The sequence below is a fragment of the Chenopodium album genome, chromosome 1, assembly GCF_948465745.1.
Source record: "Chenopodium album chromosome 1, dcCheAlbu1.1, whole genome shotgun sequence".
Classification (NCBI taxonomy): domain Eukaryota; kingdom Viridiplantae; phylum Streptophyta; class Magnoliopsida; order Caryophyllales; family Amaranthaceae; genus Chenopodium; species Chenopodium album.
In genome coordinates this window covers 26,384,091-26,393,932 of record NC_137834.1, presented here as the reverse complement: position 1 = coordinate 26,393,932, position 9,842 = coordinate 26,384,091, and the positions used below count along the sequence as shown (strand labels likewise).

Sequence of the window (9,842 nt, the reverse complement as noted above, 5' to 3'; positions counted from 1 at the left end):
CCTCAGCTCGAGCCCGAATAGCAATCGGACCCAACAGCTCCTTGACCTTAGGGGAAAAGACGTCGATCCCAGTGTCGAACGGCAATGGCACGGAACTAAACTCCAGTCCTGTGATGAGACTGAAGTCGGTAGGAGTGACCATCATCTCACCCCACCCCAAGGAAAGGGACGGAGCGAGTAATAGGAGTAGCGTTTGTAGTCTGTCGAATACTTACACTGTGCTCTTTGACTTTGAGTAAGTTTTAGTATCTCAACTTGGATCTTTTTTCTGATTCCTGTTTCTTTAATTTCAAAACATATCTTTCTCTAAGATTCTCACTACTACAGGTCTAGTGGGTCTACAACTTCACTTCTTACATTCAATTCCAATTTTTTTTTAAAAAATATTTTTTCTGGAGGGAATTCTTAGCTTATAAAACCATTTTTATTTTCACCAATTCACCCAACGTGCAAAACCTTTAAAATCCCAACTTTCTTAACAAAAAACTAAAATTTTCAAAAAATGCATCAATCCCTTCAACAACCGCCGAAACAATCACCCAACCAAACCACCAACGGTAACTGTTACCGGTGTTCAAAACCAGGTCATTGGGTCAAAGACTGCCCTCAAACGGGTCAAAGCCCATTTAAAAACCGGAGCCCACTTAACAATCGGAGCCCTGTTTTTCATCCAACTTCTACCTTCGATTTTCCATCCACCCACTGCCTCTGCGGTGCCGGGTTGTGCGAAATTCGGGTCTCCCATAGCTCGGTTAATCCGGATCGCAAATACTATTGTTGCCCCGGAAAATTTGTTAGTATTCTAATTTGTATTTTGTTGGTTTGAGATGGTATTATGTACTGTACTACAGTATTTTTGTTTGATTAACTAATTATGAAGTAATTATTATAATAATGTAGGAGTATCATTGCGAGCATTTTAAATGGTGTGATAGATTAAAAAGAGAAGAGATCCTGGAAGTTCAACCCAAACCGTACCCGACTTGTGGGTGTGGGGCCGGAGTTTGTGCTGTTCTAAAAGAAAATGGGCAAACTTATTTTATCTGCCCTATAAAAAAGGTTAGCAATTTGTGTTCTTTATTGTTCTTTCTAAAAATGTGCAAAGTATAATTATTGTTGATTAGTTTGGATCATCTTGTTTGTTTATAAAGTATGGTTTAAGGTTTCCCTTTTTATTTGAATTGATTGCTATGTTTGGATTTTTTTTTTGGTTATTATTTATGAGATTGATATAGAAGTCAAGTTGTACCGTTTATTGTCTCTTTGTTAGATGAGGTAGAGGGTGATTGGGCCCAGCCTGCTAGCTCAGCCCAAAAAAAGGCGCGTTTCGGAACATTCTAAAAAGTAAAAACACATCTTTAGTTAAATTAAAATTTTACAGTAGTCGTTTGAAATATGATTACCAAAATGTTTTAATGATTATATATTTTTTTTGGTGTTCTACCCGGTTCACGCTGTGGGCGAATCCGGATTCGGGTCAATTCTAGGTGGTTAGGTTTCAATCGCCCGAATACAAGTCCTCTTTACCAAGTCTAGTCCTAATCTCCACTACATTAACAGCTAATTGGTATGATTTAATGATTATATAGTTCATTAGTGACATAATTATTTCCAACCACTTTATTAATGATATTAAATAGTATTATCAATATTTTTTTGATTTATCAAATTTTTGGTGTCATTTATGTAATTTTTATTCTTATTTTATAGTTTCTCAAATAATATTATTTTATGTAGGATTAAAATTTTCAAAATTTACATTTACATTTACATTGTAGATATTATAAGACTAAGGGTGTGTGTTGTTCACCTGATTTTTACTTATCTGAACTTATTAAACTTATTTTAGTTATAATTTGTACTTAGGTAACCCTTATCATAACTTTTTAAACATGATTTGAACTTATCTGAACTTATTACACCTGAAATAAATGAAAATAAGGTGAACAGAACAGACCTTAATTGTAACTATTTTATAACGTGAAAAATATGAACCAATCATATTATATATCATTAAAATAATATAGTAATCATTTTTCAAAACCCGAATCCGGCCAGAAAATCCCATTTTAGCCCTATAGCCTATAGGTCCGCTACTTCTTTGCGAATTTGGACGCAAAATATGATGTTAAGGCTTGGCCTAGTCCGAATGTTTGATCTCCTCTAGAATGAGGCAGATTTCCAATATTTCTCCTTCTATGGTCTATGTGGAAGCTGGGGACCAAAAGAAATTCAATACTCCATTTGTTTGCAATTACCGCCTTGCTAGTGCTACGCCTGATATTCAATCACGTCGATATTGTAATTTGAACTAATAATGGGACTAATAAAATAATAATAAATTCAAACAAAGGGAGTACGAGTATAAGTATTGTGAAATCGAATTTAATTTTTGTTTGAGAATTAAGATTGAGTTGGTATTCTTTTGGTCTTATATGGGTTACTCTTAATACGGAGTATATCAAGTGAACTTAGTTAAGTTGCACACATTTTCTTAGTTTAGCTGATTGTTGAAAAAATTAATCTTTTGCCAAAAGTATGAATAAAGTGTATTGCTTGACCCACCTCATTGTCTCTGTGGTATGACTTGTTTTTCTTTCTATGTTCCATATACTTCGTATATATTTATCATCCTTTTATTATTTAAGTTTTGGCCTTGGACGGTTGGGCATTATTTATTAATTTGACTTTTACAAGTGTTTAATAATTAATAGCATAGATGGGGTCCATTTACAATTTGTGGAAATATTTCTTTTACGTAGTATAATGCCTTTTCTTGCACCATTTTAAATTTTTTTTTTTTAACTCTATGTTTCAGAATAATTTAACACATTGTAATTTTGCTTCACTATCCTTATAATTTTGTTACTTTGACAAGATAGTTACCTTTTTCTAATTTTGTTAGTGATTATGAATCATTGATTTTATTTATTGCCTAAATTTTTTTTTTTTAAATAAAATAAGAAGTGAAGGAAGGGTATTAATTTTTCACTCTTACCTCCCTCTTTCCCTTATATTTTTTACTACTTTTTTTTGTTCTTATTTGAAATGTTTTTGTGAGACATAATTTTCAAAGTGGAAAGCATAAATACAAATTTTAGCAAGTAAAATGTTGTTATATTAATGGGTGTGTTTTATATACACACAATGACACACATAAGATCAATTTTATATTTTTTTTACTAAATACTCATATATTTTTATTTATTACTAGTGGTTAGAGGGAGTAATATCCATGCTTCCTCCTTTTTCTTGTTTTAGTTAGGGTTGAGAGTGGGGTTGGATTTTTCCTTCTAAAATTATAATTGATAGGCTAAATTTGTACTTATTTAAGTAAGCCATTAGCAAACTGGGCTTAAAACTTTCTTGAGCATCTATTATTTGTGAATAGAACTTAGGTACCCTTTATTTTAACTAATCTGAACTTCTTGGAAATTTACAACTCACTGTATGATGCGGTTACAAGGCATCAATATTGTTATTATAATTATTTTTATTGTTATTTTTAGTTTATTATAAGATGACCGAATTTATTAGGATATTTTTGTTAGTTTAATTCAGTTAGTATAAGATAAGCTTAACTTTAAAGATCATATTTGCAAAATATTATCTTTACAAGTTAGAGTTAGTTTCCTAGTTAGATTAGAATTTGTTTTACCGATTTTTAGGCTAATTATTTAGCTTATAAATACGTGATGGTGTTTAACGAAAAGTATGATTGATTGATTTGAAATTTATAAAGTTTTACGTAAGCTTGTGCTTGTGTATTCTTGGCCTAGTTTAGGTTTTAAGCTCGTGTTGCTTAGCGTTTCTTGACCGAGACTCAAGATTCCAAACCTTTCAACTGCGATTGAAGGTTATATCCATCAAAATTCATATCAAATTGGTGTGACTGCTGTTTGACGAGGGTCGAGTTTGACAATTTGTGTCAAAAAACTCAGTTTCGAATGTCATACTGATCGACTTGGTTCTCCTTCGTTTCTAAAGATTTTGAGGTGATTCTTTTTTTCAAATTGGTTAATTTTTTGTCTAGTTTTCACCTGCAAAATTTGAGAATTTTTCGAGAAGCATAGCTATTAAACTGGGTTCGTTCTTTACACCTGGTCAAAAATCAAATTAATCTGCCATTGTTAAGAAAAAAATAAACTGCGATTTCTTGGCTGGGAATTTTTTTCTGAATTTTTGGTCGAGTATTTTAGACAGATAGGGCTAGCAGTATACAAAATTTCAGAATTTTTCGAGGTGTTTTCATTGGGTTTTGGTCCTCGTACTTTCGATCAATTTCTGGACTGGTTTTGTGTGTTTTCTCATCCACATAAACATGGAAAATAAAAGTTGGTTTGAAGCATTTATGATGGAAATCAAGAAAATGAATGAATGTTTGGATAGAATTGATGCTCGTTTTCAAATTCGTGACGTGAGATGTGGTGTACAAGATATGTCTTATGAGAAAGAGACACTAGAGCAACCAATTGTTGAGGCTATATACGAGGAAAAGATTGTATCTTTACCGAGTGATAATCTTACAAATCCAATTTTAGAGCAATCTCATGAACAACTAGTAGAAGAAAAAGAAATTATGGAGCACAAAAGTGTATATTTGTCTAGTTTTGTTGACGAGGAGGTTACATTTGAACTATCTAAGTTGGTAGCAAAAAGTCAAATTTCTACAACTTCCTTTTATGGTGATAATTGGGATACAAATATTTTCACGTATTATTTCCATTATATTGATTGCATTGACAAAGGTGTGTCATCAATTAAAATTTTGGAGCATTCAATTGAAGTTTGTGGTGCATTCATTGGTGTAAAATATAAGCATGACGTGGTTGGATGGAGACATATTCTTTTAGCTCATGTTCGATTAATTTGGATGATATCTTGGTTCCATGATTTGCTAAAACTTGGGACAAGTTTTTTTCAAGAGGGGGAGTATGATGCGGTTCCAAGGCATCAATATTGTTATTATAATTATTTTTATTGTTATTTTTAGTTTATTATAAGATGACCGAATTTATTAGGATATTTTTGTTAGTTTAATTCGGTTAGTATAAGATAAGCTTAACTTTAAAGATCATATTTGCAAAATATTATCTTTACAAGTTAGAGTTAGTTTCCTAGTTAGATTAGAATTTGTTTTACCGATTTTTAGGCTAATTATTTAGCTTATAAATACGTGATGGTGTTTAACGAAAAGTATAATTGATTGATTTGAAATTTATAAAGTTTTACGTAAGCTTGTGCTTGTGTATTCTTGGCCTAGTTTAGGTTTTAAGCTCGTGTTGCTTAGCGTTTCTTGACCGAGACTCAAGATTCCAAACCTTTCAATTGCGATTGAAGGTTATATCCATCAAAATTCATATCAAATACTTATCAATTGACTTTGATACTCTCATTAGACATAGGTATATGTCTTAGTGTCCAACTCAGTTATCTATGTGAAATGTTCCATGATTTAGGTCTAAAAGTTAAATGTCTGAGTGTTCATGACCATGTCACTGTTGAGGATCAACATTAACGTGAAATGAAGAGTTCAAGCAATATACATTGAAACTTTTTGTTGTCCTGAAACTTGTTTTTATTTTAAGCTGAACAATAATGCACCCTTTTGTATGTGTGTGCGCTCATACTCACCAACATATATTTAAAGTATTAAACAATTCAGTTGGCTTATGACTGCATGAACCTTGCTATTGGAGCTGAAAAGGAAGTTCTGTATCAATTGAGCTGTATTGTCATTTCAAATTGCAATTTCCGGCCACTCTCTAATAGATCTCTTTAGTGACGCTTTCTCTTGAAGCTGTTTTGTTTTTTTCTTCAAATAACTATTAGGGTAATCATTTTGGAGTTATTTCAGACAGCCTATTACAGTAAAGAACATATACCTCTTAAAAGTTGAAAAGTCCAAGTCTCTAACCTCATCTTCTCCTCCAGCCTCAACATCCTAAAATGTTAGTCATATTTGTCTGACACATGCATCTTTCTAGTAGTAAAATTTAGGATCATGAAACTTTCATGCTTTGGACCGTCAAGAGTGTCTAACCAACGGATCAGATAAAGTAAAAAGTATAAATCTATAGTTTTAGAGCATAATATCTTTGCGTTTAATCTATAAGACGACCTTGCCTTTCCTCATTAATCCCAAATGTATAATTGTCTAATTATTTTAGGTGTTTACCATTCCATAGTTCAATTCATATGAGATTTTAGAAGCTGATTTAGTTAGTGCAAAGTTAAGAAGCTGATGAAAGGTAGTATGTCTGATCAAACACTCACAGCCATACCATATCCCTGAAGATTCAATTCCACTTAGAAACTTGTTGGGAATAAGGAGGCTCTTAATTTGCTTAAGAATGTAAATTCAACTTTAATATATTTAATCTTTGGTCCGCAGTCTTGGGAAAACCAGGTATTGATGATGTATATCATATGTGATTCCATGAGATCGAGTAGAGTCTTTCTTAGGCTATGTGTCTTTCTGACGGTCCCTATCGACAAGAGTGTAATCTGTTTGGCTGGTACCATAATCTTAGTTTTCCTATTCTTCAACCCTTCTTTATATATCGACAAGAGGCAAATCTACACTTCTACTGTTTACTACAGCTCTAAATATGTGGTTGTTTCCTTTATTTTCTGGTAAACATTAGCTAATCTATACTTTATTTGATGTCTTCGTTGTGTTCATTTTCAGATTTATGCTGTAATTTGTCATCATGGTATTTGTTGATTTGACTGATCAATGTGTCAATTTGATCAATTCAGGCGTAATGATATTTGGTGCAGTATGCTTTTTCTGATAAATAGTCCCTTAATATATCAAATATTTATTAAAGTCTTGCATTATCCTTTTCTTTTTGTGTAGTTCATTGTATTTTATTTCACATTTATGGGTATATATTGCTTATTAGTTATTACATAATGAATCAAGGCAGGTTTGGTCAGAAATTGATTGTAAAGTGCCCCCCTCCCCTGCAGAACCTGAGTTCTGTCACATTGAAAATTTGGCTTGCTGGTGTTTGAGATGCATTCCAAGATGATCATGAATAATTGATAATGTTGCAGGGATATGGAGCTTGTAACTTTAGGCAACTGATGGAGGAAGATCAAGAATCGAATGTCTTCAGTCCTGAAGCCATAATGCAAATTGATGATGTGATAAACCGATCCTTGGCAAGGCGTGCCCTTGATTTTTCCTCTGAAGAGGTTCAAGGACAGATGGAGAATGGAGTGGGTGGGTCATCTGTTATAGTACACAGGATGTCACTAAGATCTTCTGACGCTCTTCATGCTGTTAAAAACAATCTGAATGTGGGTGACACTCTGGTGAACAATGTCGAAGCAGCTGTTCCCACAACTATAGTACCAGCTGAAAATCAATTTTCACCAGGTAAAGTATGTATGTTTTGATTCATTCTGTGGACGTGGAAGCACCAGCTTTTTAATTTTGCTATGTTCGTTTGTTCTCAATTTCTGCTGCCAAATAGCCAAATCTTTCTATAAATACGTCTATGCTACTTCAATATTGGTCATCAAATACCATATCATGTCAAAGAGTCATGCCAATTTCGATTTCTGTGTCCTCGTGTCATTGTTTCAGCACTTGAACGTTTTCTGACTTTAATCCACTTATGCCCGAAGACAAAACACCCTCAAAAGGCGGTTTTAAATCAGATGAGGTTCTCCCTTTAGCTAAACAGACATTGCTGATGAAAGATGGGCGCAATGAAGACCGTTTTGTGACAGATGCTGTCTTACAGGCCTCTGAGAAGTTATCGAAATTCTCTCTAAATGAACTCATCACACTGTTGGAGTCTGTGGGTTCCAAGAATCACAAGAATGGGATGATGGAATGTTACACTATTGCTGGTCTGGATTGCTTGCAGCTTGATGATAATGGGCTCTTGCATCTGTTACTAACTAAATACATACCACAAGTAGCTGCTCTTTCTTGTATGGAGCAAGATATCCACAATGATATCTCCGTAAAACTTCTAGACCACGATAAGAATGGAGAAGCTCGTTTTAAGGATATATTTCATGCATTTTGTGAGGCTGGGAAAGCCTATATGGCTTCTAATGAACGGTTGAATTCACTGCAGAAGAATTCTCCTTGTGTTGGAGGCATGTTGGATGTTTTGGAATATGAACTATGGTGTTGCGAGGTGGAGAATGATACTAAACGAGACAAGTTACTTCAGATAACAAAAACCATGTCACAGTGCATGCAAGGAGAGCTTGCAGGTTGCGTTTAGGAAAGCAAGGGTCTTGGTTTGTTAACTAAAGTGTGCATTTGCAGTCTTCAATGCGAGTTGTGCCCTGGGGTTTTGCCTAAAATGAAGTAATCTACAATCCGTAAATAGTAGTCTATGTTCTATTAAGTATTAACAAGTTTATGTGACGTCTACGTAACCAAATGTCCAAATATAATGATGTGCAAATATGCAATGTAAGTTATAAGTGCTATATGTATGTAACAAACTGAACTAATGGCAGCATGTAAACCATTAGATGCTACCACCTAACCTCTCTATGTATGGATGATGAAATTTAGGTGACTATTTCAAAACAAGTGTTAAGTGTATAACGTCATTATAATTATAACAAAACAAGGCAATATTATTAGCCTTTGTTTATATGGAACAAAAAATGACTAGGAATGTTGAGTAGTTATTACACCATCTATTTTTACAAGGAGCCCTTTTCATAAACATCCAATTGCATATTAATAGTGTACTAGCATAGTGCCGTGCGATGCACAGTTTATAAATCAAATTATTAAACTCGTAGAAAAAATTAAAAATAAAAACAAAGGTAATTCATTTACTATTAAAGGACTTGTACTAATGGTCAATAAAAAAAAATTAAAGGAACGTTATTTGAATAGTATTTTATTTTATTTGAATTTTTTTTAATTTTTTATAATGTAATTTTATTAATTGAAAAATAATTGAATAATACTCCACATAGCTATATAAGAAGTGGACTAATTTATTTATATCTCCCGTTGAGAAAAAACTAAAATTTTCTTATCATACCATCCGCATCAGTAGCTACAATCAATCTAATATATATATACATGTTTTATTTACCCGTCGCACTCATTAAATCTATAGACACAATAATAACCTTATATTTGACCTACCAGAACATATATTTTCCTAAGTTAAGCATTGTGTCAAAAACTATATATTATATAATAGTCATATATATAACCAACAGCTGATTAAATATAGTATACGACACAAATACTTTGTATATAGGTATGGATACTGATAGTTTTATATAAATAAAATATACGGAGTATATATTACTAAGATTTATCCCTAACTTAATTATAAAAAGGTTAACAAAACTCTTATAATAGTGCATGGACATTTATATATCTAAAAATGTTCTTTTTACATATATTTTCCCCCATTTAATTTTAAATGCCTTAAAATTGTCTCTTGAATTCGCTAAATTGATTTAAAAGGTTATGTTTATTTCAATATTTAAAGTCATTTACTTTACTTTGTATATAGGTATGGATACTAATAGTTTTATATAAACAAAATATACGGAGTATGTATTACTAAGATTTATCCCTAACTTAATTATAAAAAGGTTAACAAAACTCTTATAATAGTGCATGGACATTTATATATCTAAAAATGTTCTTTTTACATATATTTTCCACCATTTAATTTTAAATGCCTTAAAATTGTCTCTTGAATTCGCTAAATTGATTTAAAAGGTTATGTTTATTTCAATATTTAAAGACATTTACTATTTTCATTTCCTTTTGTTTTAATTTTTCTATTTAGAATTTATTAGACTATTAGGTTTCAAGATTGAAGTCAATA

The 9,842-nt window shown here is 32.3% G+C and overlaps 1 long non-coding RNA gene across 2 annotated transcripts; it reads left to right on the top strand.

The window, feature by feature from the left end:
• The first annotated feature begins 463 nt into the window (after positions 1-463).
• On the top strand, positions 464-7,305 carry LOC145577029 (uncharacterized). Of its 2 annotated transcripts, none has more exons than XR_014098595.1 (3): positions 464-793; positions 936-1,059; positions 7,063-7,305. It is a non-coding gene; the product is annotated as an uncharacterized LOC145577029 (long non-coding RNA). The 2 variants fall into 2 exon arrangements; XR_014098597.1 differs by having other exon boundaries at positions 901-1,059.
• Positions 7,306-9,842: the final 2,537 nt, after the last annotated feature.